We start from the raw sequence: 20,989 nt of genomic DNA on the forward strand, positions 1-20,989 counted from the left end.
GGCAGGCTTCTGCTGAATGTGTGGATGTGGGAAGCCTGCTCCGAGCTTACTTCACACCCGGCTCTGCAGTGGGAAGCCTGGGGCTGAGGAGTCCCACAGGAAGCAGAGCAAATTTTAAAAGTCTAAGGGCTCCTCTGAGCTGCAGAAGCCCTCGTCTCCTCCCCCTGTCCCCTCTCTCGCTGCTGGTCACACCGCGACAGAAGGCGTTTCTGCCTCTTGTGGCAGCAAAAAGGCTGAAATAAAGGAGGAAAGTGAAACTTTATATTGGCCTCATTTTCCACCAGAAGTGAAGCTGACGTTATAACCTTTATAAGTATTACATGGAGTATAAATAGACTATGTAATATTGAAATCCTTCACATTTTCCCAAACATGACTGACAACGCCTGAAGGTCATGGAATGAGGACTTTGTATGACTCACCGTTCTTCCTTCCCATTTCTTAGCGGTGACACTCATCCCATAATAAAAGGCTTTTTAGCCCATTATTACTTCAGGAACACTAACAGTTCTCAGGGGACCGCCCTACCCCAAGGAGCTTCTACTCTATCTCCAAAGAAGATCCAACGTTCTCCAAGACTGAGTCAATTTGTCAGGTCGGTTAAGGCATATATTACTCAGCCATCAATCTTTACATCTCTCACAGCTGCATAGATTTGCTACGTTAGATCAGGTTACACATTTGAAGACAAGCCTTCAGCTGGGCAGACAGTCCCAGTGTGAGTTTTATGAGCAGTGGTGGGTGGACACCTCCATTCTTCTGTGGCTTTTGGTGTAAATTGTTGGCTCTTTTTTTTTTTTTTTAAGTTGTTGGCTCTTGATCATGATGTTCAGAAGGAAGTGAAAAATGACATATTCCAAAATGGAAACATAGTCTATGAGTTCCACCAAACCTAGGTGCATCATATATTTTAACTTATAAAGACCTCCCAATGCTCCCTCTGTGCTCAGCCTCCTGCTTCATTCAGAAGGGAAAGGGCATCAGGGCTGATAATGCCCACAATGTCTCTCCTTTCTACTTTCTAGCTTATATTTTCAGTCAACTCCTTCCTTCCAAGGCTCACCATGGAGCTCCTGAGACTATCCTTACCACCCTGAAACCCCAAGCCATCAACAGGCTCAGTTCTCTCCTGTCTTTAATTTCTCCCTTGCGACAAATTCCTCTTTGCCTCTTCTCCCCAAGAAACATGGTCAACACTCTTCATCCTAGAAAACCTCTCAGTTCTATTTCTCAACTTCTTAATTGCCAATCTTTTTGAATGTACTGTACTCCTCTCTCTTCACCAGTCATTCATACTTCTCCTGATTGCCCTTAATGCTAACCTTTATTCAACTTTGTTTTCTTCCGTGGATATTTACATCTATTCTTATGGTTTCACATATTACTTATAAACTGATAATTCCAAAGATCTATCTTTAGCCCTGAATTCTCTTCTGAGCTCCAAACCATTTCTAAGTGTATATTGGCCATTCCCACCTGGGTAGAGTAGAGGCACCTAAATAAACAAATCTAAATCCAAACTCACCCACTGGCTCATCTCTTCTCAAACCCACATCTCCAGAAAATGCCTACATTTTATCAACCAAAGAGGTATTTTCAAATATCAAAAATTCTATAAACAAGAAAAGACTACATTTACATTAAATAACCCCAAAGGTACAGAAGTATATGAGGGAAATCTATGACCCCCATAAAAACAAACAAGCAAAAATACCAAAGAATAACCTAAAAGATGATTGAATAGAGAAACCCCAAAGGAGTTTAAATATATTAAAATAGTGAATTAAAGTGGTGTCTTCGAGGCAACTGGTGAAGATCAGACATGTCTAACAATTAAGGAGTCATTAACTGATGGTATTTGCTTGGATTTAATTTGCTTAGGCTTACCATTTCCAATTGAAAAGATCAAAGGACATCATTACCTGGAATATAGTATTACTGTTGGCAAAGTGGATTTGCCTGTGGAATCTGCCCAACACAGCAGGAAAATTTGCTTTTAGGAGAAGAGCACATGTGACTTGCAGCCTTCCGTGCTCACTGATGGTAAGAGCAGACCTCAGTGAGCAAGCTCTAGAAGTACCAGGAGAAAAGCCAGAAGAGGGAAGTAAAAAATCTCCACTTATTCCATGTGCTAAACAAAGTTACACGCATGAAAAATTTAAGTCACTTATTACAAGTGACTCCAAGATAGAAGAGAGCTGGATTTAAACAATGGTTGTCAGTTCCCAGCTCTAATGTGTGACCTTTGGCAAATGCCTTCAATTTTCTGAGTCGATTTCCAGATCTGAAAAAAGATCGCCTCTCATGGTTAAAAATCACTTGACAAAATCAAGCTCAAGCTCAAAAGAGATAGTTAAGTGTTGGAAATTCCAGGTCCTGCCAGCTGACTTGTGGAACGCTCGAATATAATTTTCCAGTAGCCCAAAAAATGGAATAATGCTAGCTTACATTTCTAGGAAATGTCAAATGAGGCAATTTGGAAAATCCACCTGCTGTGCCTCAACCTGAATCTAAAACAGTAAATGGTCCATTTTTCTCTGGAAGTTGAGTTCTACTGAATTAATCTCGCTACGAGATGAAAGCCTGAAAGTAAATATGATGAATCACTCCTCCTGCCCTGCCTGCTTGTCGTGGTGCTAGCAGCCGTTCCCTGCTTTCTTCCCAACGCGGCTCTTGCAGGAGCCAAGCATCTGAAACAAAGTGTGATCAACAGATGCTCGTTTCCAAAACTGGCATCGTTCCAGTAGCCAGCCCCAAATTTAATTAGCCATTTATCTGAAGCAGAAAAGGATTTCTACAGCATTCTAGTAATCTGTGCTCATTCTCTCCACTGGTCCAGGCCCCAGCCCCACGTGCCTCCTCGCCCAGAAGACTTTGAAGCAAGCATATCAAGCACCATGCTAATTCTGACTGTAAATAAACAATTCCCTGAAAGTGTTCATGGGATTTTTCTACTAGGAATAAAGAGTACATTCCATTGAACTGAAGACCACCTATGGTACAGGGGAAGGACACTGGCAATGGAGATGCACATGTCACTCAGTACTAGCGGGTCAGCGTTCTCCCAGAGTTAACTCACCGCTCTTCTACTGTGACCTACCCAGCACTGGGCTCCAACCTGCAGCCGATCCCAGGTGGCCCCAGTGGCTGCCTTCATTTAATACTGCTTGAGCACTACCCTCACTCCACTCTTGGCTCTGCCGACGTTGTACTCACTGGGTTGTGTCATAGCTACAAATCTCTTGGAACAAAAGAACTGTCTACATTTGTCCTCTTAACAAGGATCTGCTGTAAGATGGGTTTTCCAGGAGCTCATGTGATCATACAATCACCGCAGGGGGTTCTGTTAGCTCAGGGGGCTCGTGTCAAGCTGAAACACAAGCTACGTCTGCCCAAGGGGTATTGGCAGATGGTGTGGGAGGTTAGGCAGAGGGATCCCTGCTGCGGCTGTGTTCCTCTTGCCCGCTCAGCATGTTTTGCCCTGCCTGCTGGGAGCAAAACTCCCCTTGGTGGTGGTGAACCCTTCCATGCGGTTCAGTCAGCTGACCCTCGGCCAGCACACCCCATTTCCTCCAAGGCCACGGGGACTGGGGAAAGTTGGGCCTATGATCCAGGTCAGGACCAAGACCTCTTTGAAATTTGATTTCTCAGAAAAGACTTTCTCCCAGGTCACTAAGCTTGCTCACCACTTAGAGAGAATCTATCTACCAGGTGTAGACAGGAGCCTCGCATACCACAGCATTTGGGCCCTGGATCCAGCCCTTCCTGGAGCCAAGATTAGCCTGATTTCACTTCCACGAGCTAATCAAATCCCATTTTTACATAAGCTACCTAGGATATAGTTCTTTCTCTGAAAGCTTCCCTACTCCATAAACACCTAACCTCATCCCCTCCTTGGCTTCTGCATAACTTATTCAGGTGATTATCTTCTTTCCTTTTATGGTCTTTGCCTAAAATTCTCCATATCCTCTCCTCCAACCCTTTAAACTCAGGCCGAAATCTAACTTGTACAGAGACACTGCCTATTTAACCCATACCTTCCAAAGCCTTACAGTCTTCAATGTTTACATACATGGATAGATTCCACCCCGTAGTCAGATCCTGAGAGCTATTCCATAAGGCCTGTTCTTCCTGAAACACTGTTCTTTAACCAAAGATTTTAATTGCCGAAAAGAAGAGGATTCTCATTTTAAAGTGACCTGCCTGTTAAAAATGGGCTCCCATGATGAACTGCAGTAAGGATCCAATATGTGTATGTGCTTTGAAATAAATGCTAATATTTGGACACTTGTATGTCAGGCAAGAAAAACCCTACACACATTTTTCATTAATCCTTATGACAACCTTATGTGCCAGGTACTTTTATCTCCCATTTTTAAAAGAGGTGTAAATAAACTACGCAAGGTCGCACAGCTGACAAGCTGAAGTCGCTGAAGTGACCTAACCCAAAGGCCCTCTTACCACCCCCACGCCTACCACCACTAGTCACAGGCATTTGCCTTCTTGGAATGTCCCAATGAGGCTTCCTTTGGAGTTGCTCTGCACAAGTAATTTAGGACTCGCAGGTCAGCGTTTTACCTGGGTTAACTCACAGCTCTTCTACTGTGGTCACCCAGCACTGGGCTCCCTCAAACTCGCGGCTGGATCCCAGGTCGTCCCAGTGGCTGCATTCATGTAATACTGCCAGAGCAGCATAAAATTATTCATTTCAGTAATAGTATTCTATCCATTTTTAGGCTTCAATGAAATATGCTTGTGTCGACATAAGTGCATCCAAACCTGTAGAGAATTTTTATAAAAATTATTTGCGTCAAATAGAGGATAGATACACCTGGAAGCAAGATCTCAAGAGACAGAAAAAGGCTTCCAAGAAATGGCAGTTTGCATCTTCTTTATGCATTTGGAATTACGGAGGGGATGTAAGGAAGATTATGTGAAGGTAGGAGAAAGCAAGGTGGGGTCAGATTACAAAATAGTTGAGATTATGTGCTCTCTTGAGGGTGTTCACACTTTCACTTCAGAAGGAGGGATCTGAAAAGAGGCATTTCTTTTTTTTTTCTTTTTTTTTAATATTTTATTGATTTTTTACAGAGAGGAAGGGAGAGGAATAGAGAGTTAGAAACATCAATGAGAGAGAAACATTGATCAGCTGCCTCCTGCACACCCTCTACTGGGGATGTGCCCGCAACCAAGGTACATGCCCTTGACCGGAATCGAACATGGGACCCTTCAGTCCTCAGGCCGACGCTCTATCCACTGAGCCAAACCGGTTAGGGCTGAAAAGAGGCATTTCAAAGGCACGTTGACCAAGATGCACAGAAACAATGGACAGGGCTTGCTTAAGGTAAAGACAAGCCTTTTACTAAAGAAGTTATGTTATGCCCTAACCGGTTTGGCTCAGAGGATAGAGCGTCGGCCTTTGGACTGAAGGGTCCCAGGTTTGATTCTGGCCAAGGGCATGTACCTGGGTTGCGGGCACATACCCAGTAGGGAATGTGCAGGAGGCAGCTGAGCGATGTTTCTCTCTCATCAATGTTTCTATCTCTCTATCCCTCTCCCTTCCTCTCTGTAAAAAATCAAAAAAATATATATTTTTTAAAAAGAAGTTATGTTATGCCTGGGATGTGGCTACCCACCGTGACCTGCTCATTTAGGAATTTATGATCAGATTACTTACTGTGATGTTACTTTCTGTAGGACCCCTTTTTCTCCACACTTGGTTATTTTCCTTCCTGGTTCACAGCAATTCTAAAGGAATAAAAACTTAAAAAAAATAAAATAAAAATTAAAAAAAAAAAACTTAGACGTGACTGTGAGGTAGAGGCTGATCCCAGAAAACATCTATAGATAACTGGTAGAGTTAGAAAAGCTTGAAAAACAGTTAAAGGAAGACACAGGAACTCTAAACGTGCCGAGCCCACCCTTCCCAAGGCTCCTCATTCTGCTTCTCAGACACTGAAGGACAGAAGCATGACATGAAGTGGGTCCTCCAGGGCCCTGGGGACAGCCATAGCCCTGCAGAGCTGGCAAACGTGAGCCTGCTAAAGAGCTTACATAGGAATTAAGAATCTGTTTTCTTTCTTTCTTTCTTTCTTTCTTTCTTTCTTTCTTTCTTTCTTTCTTTCTTTCTTAAGAAGGTATCTTTTTATAAATACACACTCATCAAACTGTCTTTACAAATATCTAAATTCATCGTGGCTCTTCACTAGTTGGTAGTTTTGAGGCCAGAAGTCACATCTAATAAAGCTAACTTCATGTGTCACCTTAGCGCTTGATACCCAAGTGTCTTTACTACATAGATAATGAATTCTTTTTCTTTCTGTGATGAACCAATTGTACACTCTTTTTTATTTTATTTTTATCCTCACCCGAGGATATGTTTTAATTGATTTTAGAAAGAGAGGAAGGGAGAGAGAGAAACATCTAAGGGTTGTCTCCCACACATCCCCCAACCAGGGATCGAGCCTGCAACATCAGGCTGAAAAGAGGCCTGATGGGTATGTTCCCTGACTGGAAGTGACTATTTGGTGCATGGAACAATGCTCCAACCAACTGAGACATGCAGCCAGGGCAGTGCATCCTTATTTTAAACACTGTTCAGTTTGTAAATGTTTTGCTTTAAATATAATTCCAGAGAAGTCATTCCCTGAAACTTAAATGGCCAGTTCCTTCATCAGCACCCCATGCTGTTATTTTCCCACAGATCCAAACAGATTAGGATGTGAATAAAAAGAGTAGGAAGAACATTTTAGAAACGGGACACTGAGAGGGACAAGTGGTGAGAAAAAGCAGAAAAAGAGCCCTGGCCAGATGGCTCAGTTGGTTGGAGCATCGTCCTGTGCACCAAAAGGTTGCAGGTTAGATTCCAGGTCAGGGCACATACCTGGGTTGTATGGTTTGACCCTGGGTCAAGGAGTATACAGAAGGCAACCAATGGATATTTCTCTCCCCAATCTCTCTCTCTCTCTCTCTCTCTCTCTCTCTCTCTCTCTTTCTCCCTTCCCCTCTCTCTAAAATCAATGAAGCATATCCTCAGGTAAGGATTAAAGAAATAATAGAAGGTGAAAGGTTTTGGAAAAAAAAAAAAAGTGGAAGGGAGAAAATTTATATCCAAAGTAACCATAGCAAAAGAATCAACTAAAAGTTGAAAATGAGTATCTCAGGAGGGAACGTAATCTCCCCACACACATCCCTATTGCCATCTATACTCTACAATGTGAAAAAAATGATTTTTTTGTATCAAATTTTGTAGAATTCTGGTAGTCAGCCTCCATGCTGACTCTGATGATGTGTGTCTGGAGGTATTCACACTGTCATACAGTCCCTTCCCACAATAAATAGGCCTGACTTGTATAAACAATAGGATATTGTGAAAATGATGGAATATGACTTTCTGAGACTGATAGGTTTGATCAAATAATTGAATCGATAGCCCCTGCCCTGGGAACTGACCTTTAGACCGCTTCACAACCAACGTTTCCTTTCACTTAGACCACATTCCATTGGCTAAGACCATTATCTTTCCCCTCCGGACTTGCCCAGGATCTGATGGCTCAGAGCGTTCCCCATGGTAAAGCCCGCCTAGAGTCCTTTCAAACCCCTGACTCCCCTTCCCTGGGTGCTGCCGCCGTTTGAGGGCTCAGCCCATCTGGGATCCAGGTGATCTAATAAATTCATAAATTACCTTTTTCGGCCTCATGCATACCTCCTTCGGCGACCCTAACAGAGACTAAGTCATAAAAGATACTTTCACTTCTGCCCTGCCAGTGTGGATCAGTTGGTTGGAGTGTTGTTGCCTGCACTGGAAGGTTTCCAGTTCATCTCCAGTCAGTTCACACACCTAGGTTTCCGGTTCAATCCCCTGTCAGGGTGCATGTGGAAGGCAACCAATCAATGTTCTCTTTCACATTGATGTTTCTCTCTCTCTCCCTCTCTCTCTCTTTCTCTCTCTCTCCTCTCTCTCCCCACCCCTCCGTCCCCCTCTCTCTAAAAATCAATAAGCATTGGAGAGAACCAAGATGGCGGCATAGGTTAACGCCGGAGTTTGCTGCTTTGAACAACTACTTCAAAAGTGAAACCAAAAAACGGAAGGGACATCACCCAGAACCACAGGAACGCTGGCTGAGTGGAAGTCCTACAACTAGGAGGAAAGAGAAACGCACACAGACACTCAGAGGAGGCGCAGTGCTGAAGTCAAATTCTGAGGTGCGGAGTGCGCGGAGCAGGCTGGCGGCGGAGGGCGCGGTTGTTGTTTTCAATCGGGAGGGAGTCGCAGACTCTGAGCACCAGATACAGGCGAGTCTTTAGGGACCCAGACTCAAACGGGAGAAGCGGGACTGTCTGGCTTCGGTCAGAGCGAGTGCAGCTTTCTCTCCCAGCTTTGCAGCGGGTGCTGGGACTCAGAGAGGCAGAGCCCCTGGGGACAGGACTGAGAGCCGCCATAACTGCTCTCTCTGGCCCACCCTGTTGATCCTGTGCGACCCGCCCCGCCCAAGCCCTGCACAGAGGCATTTGCCGGATAGCCTCAGGCAAAGGCTAGATTAGCACCTCCCTAGAGGACAGAAGTTCTCTCACTGCTGACACAGCTGATTCTCATAGCCACTTGGCCTGGAGGTCAAACCCTCCCTGGAATTAGCTACAACAATCAAGATTTAACTATAAGACTGCGCACAAAGACCACTAGGGGGTGCACCAAGGAAGCATAACAAAATGCGGAGACAAAGAAACAGGACAAAATTGTCAATGGAAGATATAGAGTTCAGAACCACACTTTTAAGGTCTCTCAAGAACTGTTTAGAAGCTGTCGATAAACTTAATGAGATCTACACGAAAACTAATAAGACCCTCGATCTTATATTGGGGAACCAACGAGAAATTAAGCATACACGGACTGAAATAACGAATATTATACAGACGCCCGACAGCAGACCAGGGGAGCGCAAGAATCAAGTCAATGATTTGAAATGCGAGGAAGCAAAAAACATCCAACCGGAAAAGCAAAATGAAAAAAGAATCCAAAAATGCGAGGATAGTGTAAGGAGCCTCTGGGACAGCTTCAAGCGTACCAACATCAGAATTATAGGGGTGCCAGAAGATGAGAGAGAGCAAGATATTGAAAACCTATTTGAAGAAATAATGACAGAAAACTTCCCCCACCTGGTGAAAGAAATGGACCTACAGGTCCAAGAAGCGCGGAGAACCCCAAACAAAAGGAATCCAAAGAGGACCACACCAAGACACATCATAATTAAAATGCCAAGAGCAAAAGATAAAGAGAGAATCTTAAAAAAAACAGCAAGAGAAAGAAACTCAGTTACCTACAAGGGAATACCCATACGACTGTCAGCTGATTTCTCAACAGAAACTTTGCAGGCCAGAAGGGAGTGGCAAGAAATATTCAAAGTGATGAATACCAAGAACCTACAACCAAGATTACTTTATCCAGCAAAGCTATCATTCAGAATTGAAGGTCAGATAAAGAGCTTCACAGATAAGGAAAAGCTAAAGGAGTTCATCACCACCAAACCAGGATTATATGAAATGCTGAAAGGTATCCTTTAAGAAGAGGAAGAGGAAGAAAAAGGTAAAGATACAAATTATGAACAACAAATATGCATCTATCAACAAGTGAATCTAAGAATCAAGTGAATAAATAATCTGATGAACAGAATGAACTGTTGATTATAATAGAATCAGGGACATAGAAAGGGAATGGACTGACTATTCTTGGGGGGGAAAGGGGTGTGGGAGATGTGGGAAGAGACTGGACAAAAATCGTGCACCTATGGATGAGGACAGTGGGTGGGGAGTGAGGGCGGAGGGTGGGGCGGGAACTGGGAGGAGGGGAGTTATGGGGGGGGGGGAAGAGGAACAAATGTAATAATCTGAACAATAAAGATTTAATTAAAAAAAAAAAAGAGGTAGCTGATCAATGATTCTGTTGCATCATTGATTTTTCTATCACTCTCCCTTCCTCTCTCTGAAAACAATAAAAACATATTTAAAAATAAATAAATAAAAGTTATTTTTTAAAAAGAAAAAATAAAAAAAAATAAAAATCAATAAGCATAGCCCTAGCCAGTTTGCTCAGTGAATAGAGCATCGGCCTATGGACTGAAGGGTCCTGGGTTCAATTCCTGTCAAGGGCACATGCCTGATGGCGAGTTCGGTCCCCAGTAGGGGATGTGCAGAAGGAAGCCTATCAATGATTCTCTCTCATCATTGATGTCTCTCTCTCTCCCCCTTCCTCTCTGAAATCAATAAAAACATTTTTTAAAAAAATAAAAAACAGTGATACTGCAGCTTCCCTCTCTCTCATACCTCAGATGATCTGAGGGAGGCAGTTGTCCTGCCATGGAGACACACAAGCAGCCTATGGAGAAGCCCATGTGGTAAGAACTAAGATCTGCCAACATCCAGCACTGCGTGCCAACTATGAGAATGAGCCACTTTGAAAGGAGACCCTCCAGCCCCAGGCAAGCCTTCAGATATCTGTAGCTTCAGAATGCCAGTGTCTTGGCTGGAACTCATGAAAGATCCTAAAAGACCCCAGAACCATCCGGCTAAGCTTGTCCCAAATTCTTAGTTCACAGACTATGAGATAATAAATTGTCATTGTTTTATGCCATTGAATTTTAGGTTAACTTGTTATGCAGCGATAGAAAACCAGTATAAAAACTATGTCTATTACATGCCCAGCCAGTGTTGCTCAGTGGTTGAGTGTCAACTCGTGCATCACGAGGTCACTGGTTTGATTCCCGGTCAGGGCACATGCCCAGATTGCGGGCTCGATCCCTGGCAGGTGGGTGTGCAGGAGGCAGCCAATCAATGTTGATGTTTATCTCTCAGCAATGTTTCTATCTCTCCCTCCTTCTCTCTTTCTTTCTCTTTAAAATCAATAAAAAATGTATTTTAAAAAACTATATTACATGCTCATATAACTTTGGTTTTTAAAATGAAAATCTGTTGTATCATAATATTTTCACGTATTTCCTGGGACCCATAACAAATATGAAAATTCAGGACTATGGACAAAATGATGAGTGGTAAGGTCAGCTTGTATATGCAAGAACCAAATCTCTTCAGACCTTCTTCTGGCACATCAGTACTTCGATCCCAAGAGAACAATGAAATGAGGACCCTTTTATTCAGGCCTTCAGTCCTATATTTAATGTTTTAGTTCAGCTTCAGCCTCGCCAAGAATGAATCTGTAAAAGAGTGTGTGTGTATTGAGGTGGAGGGGGAGACACATGCAGGCTTACGGGTCCATGATTGGAGGGAAAAGATCAGAGTTTAAAAGTATAAAAGTAATTCAGTTTACTAAAGAAAATGAAAATAGGCAGAAAAAATTACTTGAAGTCCAGACGGTAATAGAACTGCCTTGTTGCTTCCTTCCTTCACATATTTTTGCCTACTCAGGCTTGCTGGTTTTGTGCAGCACCAGGGGTTGTTGACAGTGACAAAGGATGAATCAATGTTGAATCCTAACCTCAACAATCCTAGCAAAAGCTTTGCTTGGCTACATTTTTTTATTTTAAGACTCATTCTCAAAGGTACAGAAACAAGTAGTAAGAATGTATGTCTGTATAAATATGTATAACGTGCACTTTAGTCAAATAAGCATCTTTCAGCACTTCCTGTGCATGCCACACCAGAGCAGCTGTTTCCGGGAATCCTGAAGAAGACAGTTTCCGCCCTCAGAGTCTAAATCTTACTTTAAGCCACTCCTCAGCTAACAGCAAAACTCATTTGTTTCATTGTAAGCAAATGGCCATATTGTTCTGATCATTCGCTATAACAGAAGATTTTCTGAAAATTTAGATCCTTCATTATTCTCTAATGCGTAGAGCCTTGAATAGCATCTATATATAATATATATATTCATAAAGATGCTATATACTTATTTCTAGTTTTCACCTCACTGCTGGAGACAGGAAGTACCAAGCTGGCTTAAACAGAATCAGGTCAGATGCTTCTATCTTCAGTTCATAGGGAGAAAAATACTGTTGAGGGGCTACTTTGTACCTAGCATTATCTTTAATCCTTACAACAGCCTCAAAAGGATAATAGTAACCCCATTTCCCAGGGAGGGAAAATGTGGCTCAAAGCGTTAAGTAACTTACCGAAAATCTCCCAGCTGGTTAGCCCTGGAGCCTGGATTACAAACTCAGTCTGTAACTCCAAGGCCTTTTTTCTTTTCTTTTCTTTTCTTTTTTAAATAAATAAATAAACAAACAAACAAACAAACATATATATTTATGTATATAAATATATATATATATATATATATATATATATATATATATATATATATATATATATATATTCCCAGAGAGAGAGAGATAGAAACATCAATAATGAAAGAGAATCATCGATCAGCTGCCTCCTGCACCCCCCCACCCCCACCCCGCATTGGGGATTGGGTCCACAACCTGGGCATGTGCCCTTGACTGGAATCAAACCTGGGACCTTTCAGTCTGCAGGCTGACACTCTATCCACTGAGCCAAACCGGCTAGGGCAGGCCTTTGTCCTTTCATAGCACCTCCGGACCTATTAAACGGGCTCTTATTTTCCATCTTATCCCCAGTGCTCCTGTTACCTGCACCAGTATAGCTTTACAGGTCTTTGTCTTCCCATAGGAAACTGACGTAGCTCCTGAGGAACTGCGGGTGGAGGTCTGTGAGAGAGGTTGGGGATCTATAGAGGATGTGTAGAGGCCGCCATACCTCGGCCTTTCCTACACAGACAGAAAATGGAAACCAAACACCTGGCCCAGAACTTTCAATTGTTAAACATTTATAAGTCCTTCCTGAAAAAGAAGGGGAACGTTTTACTCACAAGAGTTAAAATACTCACCGACCAGACCAGATACAGTAACTTAATCTTATTACTTAATCTCGTTCATTTTTTACCAGATGCTTATTTCCTGGGCCAGCAATTTTTATTTGCTTGCAGAGCTACCAGTTGATTTCTTCCGATTAGAAACGATCCCTTCCTTGGCGTTCAGGACCTTACCCTTCCTTTTCCATAGTTGGAATGAAGGGGTTTAACATAAAAGATGCTCATTTGAAACAGTGTCATTAACTATTCAGCTTCCACTGACAGCCACAAAGCACCCACGTGCTAGACACTGTTCTTGGAGACTTGAGGTGCTTTGTCTCTTGAATGCAACTTCCTGTCTGGCAGATGTTGAGGTGAGGGTTTGAGCTTGATATGCTCTCCTTTACACACAACTTCCCCAGTCAGCGACTTGTTCCAACAATGGTTTTTGAACACCTTTAATCACTCGGCTAGCAATTCTCAGTGTAGCAGATCAGTAGTTGCTACTCTGCTGGTTTGACTGCAGGTCCAGAGAGTAAATAAAGAAAATAATTATGCCAAAACCGGTTTGGCTCAGTGGATAGAGCGTCGGTCTGCGGACTGAAGGGTCCCAGGTTCGATTCCGGTCAAGGGCATGTACCTTGGTTGCGGGCATATCCCCAGTAGGAGATGTGCAGGAGGCAGCTGATCGATGTTTCTCTCTCATCGTTGTTTCTAACTCTCTATCTCTCTCCCTTCCTCTCTGTAAAAAATCAATAAAATATATTAAAAAAAAAAAGAAAGAAAATAATTAATACTTATCATGATTGCTAACACTCATGTGGTTAGGTTGGGCCAGTACTAGTTCAGAGAGCCTTACACTTGTTAACCTGTTTAATCCAACACCAACGGTCAATTTTATAGATGAAGACACGGAGGCACAGAAGGGTAAGCAACTTGCCCAAGCTCAGATAGCTCCTAGAGCCAAGATCTGAGCCCAGGGAGTTGGGCTCCGAGTCTACATTCATAAACACGATGCTACATTGGTGTTCACATAATCAGGTTAATAGTAGCTCAGGAATGTTGTTATTCAAAATGTGCACAAATATTTCCCGCACATGCCAAACCTGGCAAAAGTCATCTCTGAAACTATATTTTACCTCTCATAGTCCTGAACAAAGAAGTGGCTAAAATAAGCTGCTTCGTGCGTTCTGTAGTTCCAAGCAGCTCTGTATGCTGAGTGCATCTACTACTTAGCAGCATGGAGCTGCTGACTCGGCCATTCAGAGGAATCACATTGAAGCTGAAGTGGTAATAATTCAAAATTGACAATCTTGGAGAGACTGGAACAGTCATGTCTGTTATTAGCATTTAACAGAATCAAGCATTTAGCAGACTGTAGTAGAAAGTATTACAAGAATAAGTCTCAATAAAGCAGCAGATTCCAGGAATATTTGAGGGCTAAGAATATTTTAAGTATTCTATATATAAAAAATGATGGCTATTCCTGGACAGGAACGCCTTAGGTTGACAGAGTAGTTTTAGATTTTGTTAAATGTGTAGAAAGATTCAACTAGAGCCAAAATCATGTAAAGCTTAAAGCTTTTTTCAACAATACAATGTTATAAAGATACAGCACAGACTTGTTATATACTGAGAAAAATAAATATTAACTTCCTAACCAGCATGTAATTAAAGAAGTATGACACTAATTGTTATATAAAAGCAAAAAAATAATTACAATTGCATATCAGCTGAATATAATCCTTATTTTAAAAAAATTAAGTCTCAATATAAGTAAATTCTATTAGTTTCCACCTGTGAGACAGTGTTGGTCGAACTGGCCTATTAGTAGGCTACTAGAGGCTATTTTATTGAAATAAGCACCGAAAATGGCATACATTCCTTTCTTATTCAATTCAGTATCAGTGACCCCTAAAGAATGAGAGACACCCAAGTCATTTTCAGTTTGGAGATGTCACATAATATTGGCATTTCTGTCATCCCTCAGAAACCACCCAACAATAACAACAACAAAAACGAAGCAAGAGACAGGAATACGAATCCCATCTTCAATAAAATATTGAAAACAGGTGAGGCTCCTAACCACAAAATCAGTGGCAGGGGTACCAAAAGCAGTGGGGTTTGAGAAAAGGCATGAAAGGAAGCTGCGTGAGGGCACCCAAGGCTATATATCTCAGAAAGAACTTAATAGTTCAACCGATATAAGATGCATATAGTGCCCGGCCGGTGTGGCTCAGTGGGTAAGCAACAACCTATGAACCTGGAGATCACGGTTCAATTCCCGGTCGGGCCACATGCCTGGGTTGCGGGCTCAATTCTCAGTGGGGCGTGCAGGCAGCAGCCAATCAATGATTCTCTCTCATTATTGATGTTTCTATCTCTCCTTCTCCCTTCCTCTCTGAAATCAATAAGAATATATTAAAAAAAAAAAAAGATGCTTATAGTGAGGTAAAAAAAAAAAATCAATGGCTGTTTATACAGCCCTGGGAATAATGTAGTATTATGGGTTGAATTGTGTCCCACACATTTCAACATGAGATATGTTGAAGTCTAACCCCTGGTATCTATAAATATTTGGAAATAGAGTTTACAGATATAATCAAGGTAAGATGAGGTCATACTGAATTAGGGAACCCTAAGGCAATGACTGGTGTCTTTATAAGAAGACAGAAATTTAGACACAGGACACAGAGAGGAGAACGCCATGTGACGATGAGGACAGAGATTGGAGGGATGCGTTTACTGGCCAAGAAACACCAGGCTTGCCAGCAGCCTCCAGGGACTAGGATGGAGGCATGGAACAGATTCTCCCTCAGAGCCTCAGAAGGACCCAACCCTACCTATACCTTGATTTCCAACTTCTAGCCTCCAGAACCGTGAGAGAATATATTTCTGTTGTTTTAAGCCAACTAGTCGGTAGGCCTGAACCGTCTAATTCACAGGGACAGGCCGGTCGCACGCGTTTCCCTGGATCTGGTTTGGTTTGGCGTAGCAGAGGAGGTGAGGCTAAACTAGAATCCCACAAACATATGAAGTCATGTGTTCACGCGGGAGGAAAGAGACTTCGCTGTGAACAGCTCTGCAGCTGCCTGTTTCCATCGGCTGGGGTCAAAAGAGAAATTCTCACTGATGGAGGCGTCCTTGCCCCCCTCACAACACAAACCTCCTGTAAATAAAGAGTGAGTCTAGGGGGAAAAATCTCCTCATTCAAAGAAGAGGAATAAAAAAGGAACGGACAAAGGTATGGTATAAGAAAAAATGTCAAACAGAAAAACTAATGAAAAGTCACCATGAACATGTTACCTCAGAGCAGATGAAAATTTTGAACACACCTTTTACCTTCAATATTAAAGACATTAATGAAGCAACTGTTTCCAGAAACAAAGAAACAACTCAGAGAAGGGAGGGTGAGTTAACAAAAGATGAAACGTAAGCTGACAGAGTTTGGGGGAAAAGTGAATGAAAAATAAAAATAAAATAAAATCCTGGCAGAGACATACGCAAAACTGGAGGGAGGGCAAAGGTAAAGCGATACAGCATGAAACTTGAGGGTCGGAAGTGAGCAAAAGGTACAAAATGAAATATAAATAAGATAAAATCTTCAGGGATAAACTTATAAATAAGAAAGCAGGAGTAGACAACTAAGAATTCACGAAATAAGAGGACCTGGAGAAGATAACATGAATAATGGATGAGAACAGACATTTAAAAATACATTTCAAAAACACTTTCCTGGTCCTGGCTGGGTGGCTCAGTTGGTTGGAGCCTTGTCCGGTACATCAAAGGATTGGGGGATTGATTCCTGGTCAGGGCACATACCTGGGTTTCAGGTTCAATTACCAGTCAGGGCTCATGGGGAAGGAAGCTGATCAATATTTCTCTCTCCCATTGATGTTTCTCTTCCCCCCCCCCCCCTTTTCCTCTCTCTTTAAAGTCAATTTAAAAAAACAACAACACATATCCTCAGGTGAGGATTAAAAAAAACACAAAAAAAACTTTCCTGGAATAAAAGAAGACTTGAATTTACAAAATGAAATGGCATGTCACATCCCACAAAAATCTTGAGCTACAATGGTCATAAGTTTACTAAACTTTGAAGATAAAATATTATTTTAAAATAAAGAAAGCTCTGGCTAGATAGCTCAGTATGAGGATCGTCCCGATACACCAAGGTTGCAGGTTTGATCTCTGGTCAGGGCACATACAAGAAGCAATCAATGAATGCATAACTAAGTGGAACAACAAATCTATGTTTCTCTCTGTTTATCTCTCTCTTTCTAAAATCAATCAATAAATAATAAAATAAAATAAGAAAAGATTCTTTGAACAGAAAAGGTGGAAGGAGGTGGGGGAAGGGAGGAATCAAGAAATTTATAAGGATGAAAAATCAGATTGGCTTCCCATTTCTCCATGATAACAATCAATATTAGATAGAGTGTAACAATACCTAGAAAATTCTACCAGAAAGAAAGTATATATTCCAAACTGTAATTCATGTCTTCTTTTTTCTCATATGTGGAATTTAATGAACAAAACAAACCTTCCTTTCTCTCTCTCTAAAAAATCAATTAAAAATTATAAATTCCATTTAGGGAAGAGTCTGCCTTACTCACACCATCTTACCAGCTGGTTTCTCTTCTCCACTACTGAGCTTCCTCTGTTTGCTGACCTTGGCAGTCATTATGTGCTACATCAACACAAAATGTTGGATAGGGAACAAACTACAATGGTCCTGGTTAACCTGGCCTTTTCTGGGATAAAGATATTTCACAGCCCACACCTTTGGTCTATTAGGCTATTGAATTCAAGCTAGTTAAGTGAAAAGAGGGCAAGCTAGATGGTGAGAGGCATGTTGACATCAGTATTATTGATTTACCAGGTCTTCTGCTAGCATAACAGGAACTGTTCTCAATTTTTAAAAAAACTTGCTAACACTGAGTTTATTTTGAAATCATATGAGATATGTAAATCTGGTGCCATATGCAATATCCTGGGAATATCCCACCGTGAACACAGTACATCAAGGCAAATGTGTCAAAATGTATCAACATTGACCTGATTTTCAAAGTGAGTTATATCTAGATTGAGGACCATTAACCTGTGAAATCGTTTAAATTAGACATTAGATGGACTGGGAGATCATGACATAGGTTTCCCTTGAGAGGAAATAATTGAACATTTATTTGAGAAATTAATAGTAAAGGATACATCCAGCCAAAGCAAGTTAAAGAAAGTCTAGGGCATTTCCCCAAAAAATCTTATTATGAAAAATTTTAAACAGCAAAGTTGAAAGAATTTTGTGATGGATACCTATGTACCCACTGCCTTGATTCAACCATTTCCATTTTATTATACTTTGTACTCTATCCATCCCTTCATCATCATCAAGCCATTCTAATTTTTGATGCATTTCAAAGAAAATTACAGACATTAGTACACTTTCCCCACATACTTTTTGCCTATTATTAGCTAGAATTCAATATTTGTTTATAGTATTTGTGTAAAATTTATATACAATGACTACACATTTTAATGTTTGCAGTGTTTTGAAAAATGCATATATTTACTGTTTTAATAAATGCCTACACCTGTGTAACCCAAATTTCTATCAGAACATAGAATATTACCATTACCCCTAAAGCTCCCTCAAGCACCTTCCCAGTTAATTCACGCTTCCAAGCCCTTAGAAGCTGTCATTTTTCTGATTTCTTTCCAATGTAGATTAGTTTTGCTTGTTCTAGAATTTCATATAAATGGAACCATGAAGAATGCACTCTTTTTTATAAGCTTTCTTTTGCTCAGCATAATGCTTTTGAGATTCATCCATGTTGTTTTATTGTGTCAGTAATTTGTTAATTTTTATTGCCGAGTCATATTCTGCTATACCACAGTACAGTTACCCATTTTCATATTCATGGACACAGCTATTTCCACCATTGTGAGCAACTTGGGGCTTGATCAAGAGCAGATGTTGGTAGTAAGGTAAGTTAGTGAAAGGGGAAGCAATTTCGTGAGGCTACAACTTGGAAAATTTGATTAGGGAAAAATTGAACATATATGGCACAAACCCAAGAAAAATAGAGTTTATAGAGTCCTAGGAGTCAAGGCCAGTAGGAAGTAAAAAAAAGAAAAGAAACATAGAAGAGAATATATGGGCATAGTAATCATCCAAATAACAGGTAGAATGGGAAGACTAATGTAAACACTCTATATAGGTGGTATTGTAGTATGTATATTTGGATTAATCAATAGAACACTAAACCACACAAGAAAAATCAAAGATTTTTTTTACATGTAGTGGAGTATAAGCACTTGGTTATAAACAATTGGAAATTAACATATGAAGCATATGGCCTGGCTGGTGTGGCTCAATGGTTGAAAGTCAACCTATGAACCAGGAGGTCATGGTTTGATTCCTGCAGGGCACATGCCAGGTTGTGGGCTCAAACCCCAGTGTGAGGCATGCAGGATACAGCAAATCAATGATTCTCTCTCATCATTGGTGTTTCTATCTCTCTCTCCCTCTCCCTTCCTCTCTGAAATAAAAAAAAATATTTAAATATATATATATATATCCTATCTAATAAAAGAGAAACATGGTAATTGGCGTACGACCGATACCCTTTTCATTGGCTAATCAGCAAGTTATGCAAATTAACTGTCAGCCAAGATGGCGGCCGGCAGCCAGGCAGCTTGAAACTAACACGAGGCTTGGTTGCCTCAGTGACGGAGGAAACCAACGTTCCCCGCCTGCCGCTGCCTCTGAGCGGGCAGTTTAAGAAACATTGTAACAAATACAGACCCAGGAGAACCAAGATGGCGGCATAGGTTAACGCCGGAGTTTGCTGCTTTGAACAACTACTTCAAAAGTGAAACCAAAAAACGGAAGGGACATCACCCAGAACCCCAGGAACGCTGGCTGAGTGGAAGTCCTACAACTAGGAGGAAAGAGAAACACACACGGACACTCAGAGGAGGCGCAGTGCTGAAGTCAAATTCTGAGGTGCGGAGTGCGCGGAGCAGGCTGGCGGCGGAGGGCGCGGTTGTTGTTTTCAATCGGGAGGGAGTCGCAGACTCTGAGCTCCAGATCCGGGCGAGTCTTTAGGGACCCAGACTCAAACGGGAGAAGCGGGACTGTCTGGCTTCGGTCAGAACGAGTGCAGCTTTCTCTCCCAGCTTTGCAGCGGGTGCTGGGACTCAGAGAGGCAGAGCCCCTGGGGACAGGACTGAGAGCCGCCATAACTGCTCTCTCCGGCCCACCCTGTTGATCCTGTGCGACCCGCCCCGCCCAAGCCCTGCACAGAGGCATTTGCCGGATAGCCTCAGGCAAAGGCTAGATTAGCACCTCCCTAGAGGACAGAAGTTCTCTCACTGCTGACACAGCTGATTCTCATAGCCACTTGGCCTGGAGGTCAAACCCTCCCTGGAATTAGCTACAACAATCAAGATTTAACTATAAGACTGCGCACAAAGACCACTAGGGGGTGCACCAAGGAAGCATAACAAAATGCGGAGACAAAGAAACAGGACAAAATTGTCAATGGAAGATATAGAGTTCAGAACCACACTTTTAAGGTCTCTCAAGAACTGTTTAGAAGCTGTCGATAAACTTAATGAGATCTACACGAAAACTAATAAGACCCTTGATCTTATATTGGGGAACCAACGAGAAATTAAGCATACACGGACTGAAATAACGAATATTATACAGACGCCCGACAGCAGACCAGAGGAGCGCAAGAATCAAGTCAATGATTTGAAATGCGAGGAAGCAAAAAACATCCAACCGGAAAAGCAAAATGAAAAAAGAATCCAGTCACCCCCAGCCTGAAAACAGCCCTCAGCTCCTCACCCAGACTGGCCAGGCACCCCAGTGGGGACCCCCACCCTGATCTAGGACACCCTTCAGGGCAAACCAGCCGGCCCCACCCGTGCACCAGGCCTCTACCCTATATAGTAAAAGGGTAATATGCCTCCCAGAACCGGGATCAGCGGAGCCGTGAGGCCTCCCGGCACTGGAATCAGCATGACAGGGGGCAGCACCCAAACCCCCTGATCGTCCTGCGGCTCTGTGTGTGACAGGGGGCGGGGCCACAACCTCCCTATCCACCCTGCTCTGTGCCTGATAGGGGGGAGCTCCCCCACCCCCACGGGCCCTGCTCTGTG

This window comes from Myotis daubentonii, chromosome 1 (assembly GCF_963259705.1).
Source record: "Myotis daubentonii chromosome 1, mMyoDau2.1, whole genome shotgun sequence".
NCBI lineage: Eukaryota > Metazoa > Chordata > Mammalia > Chiroptera > Vespertilionidae > Myotis > Myotis daubentonii.